This window comes from Monodon monoceros, unplaced genomic scaffold, assembly GCF_005190385.1.
Source record: "Monodon monoceros isolate NGI ecotype Baffin Bay Population unplaced genomic scaffold, NGI_Narwhal_1 Contig7673_ctg1, whole genome shotgun sequence".
NCBI classification, from domain to species: Eukaryota; Metazoa; Chordata; class Mammalia; order Artiodactyla; family Monodontidae; genus Monodon; species Monodon monoceros.
The window spans coordinates 1-1198 of record NW_021703204.1 but is presented as its reverse complement, the minus strand read 5'-3'; the positions used below and the strand labels follow the sequence as shown (position 1 = coordinate 1198).

The following is a 1198-nucleotide window of genomic DNA, read 5'->3' as shown; positions in this document are numbered from 1 at the left end:
CCACCAAGTGTTCTCAGTGGGCTCCAGCTATATCAAGTCTGTCTGTGTGCACTGGAGTAGGGGCCTTGCCCCTGTGTCCACGTAGGGGCTCAGCCCCTCAGACCAGTGCCAAAGCCTGCTCAGTGGGGCAGAAGCAGGGCATCATGGTGCCTACAGCATCCACGATGGCTGCCAGGTGCTCGTCCTGTGCCTGGGGCCCACAGAGCTGCCTGAAGTCCGCCAGGCGCAGCAAGTACTCAAGGCTGTGGCCAGAGAAGCCTCAGCAGGCCAGGATCTGCGTAGCAATGGCCTCCTCAGGCGCAGGGCCCAGGTAACCAGGGTTCTGCGGGGTGGCCACGTAGGCCAGTGCCTTGAGTGGTTGGTCAGGGGCATCTTGAAGGCAGAAGGTGACCTCCTTGGTATCATAGCCACCAAGCACTGCCTCCCACACGTTCAAGTACTTCAGGGCCTCATTGACCTGCTCACCTTGCACCTGGTACGCCACACCCCAAGTGCAGCCCTCACGATCTTCAGGGAGGGTCACCACACGACCAGGCATCTTGTCGCTGCCCCAATGGAAGGTGTCTCCCTGTCAGAGGCGGCCGCTGTAGCGGTGCACGAAGCCCACACGGCTGTTGCTGTAGGCGAAGTCAGGCCTCCACACCAGGGAGCCGTACCCGGAAATCCACAGCGCTTGGGGGCCGCCGTCATCCTGGGGGGTGGGGTGTTCTGGGCTGCCAACTCCTGCTTCACGGTGCCGGCCACAGGACGGGCCCGGGCCACCTCCAGGGCTGGTCTCCGGTGCAGGCATGGCAGGACCGACAGACGTACCCACCTGGCCTGGCACTGCTTGGCCGCTCTTGTTTGTTTAATTTTTTGTGTTAACTGTAATTCATTCCCAAATTGCAGTGAGATCAGACCCTTCAAGATAGTCTTAATCGGTTTCACTTTCTTATAGTCTCCTTTTGGAGTCTTTTGACTGTGTCAGTCTGAACTGACTTCCTTCAACACCTGGAACTGTCGTCCTGGGATCTCCCTTCATAATAGCCCTGGGGATTCATTCCCTTCGCCTGTCTGGTATGTTGGGTCTCCTATTGTATTTTTCTTTCCTTGGTTTACTCCTTCATTTTGATGAAAAACATCCTCTAGTAGCTTCCTAAGAATAAGTATGTAGAGAATAAAGTTTTTGAGACTTCACATGTTTTAAAATGTCTTTTTT

General features: G+C 55.6%; 1 pseudogene; it reads right to left on the bottom strand.

Moving 5' to 3' along the window:
• Positions 1 to 97: 97 nt before the first annotated feature.
• Positions 98 to 1164, bottom strand: LOC114891462 (annotated as a pseudogene).
• Positions 1165 to 1198: the final 34 nt, after the last annotated feature.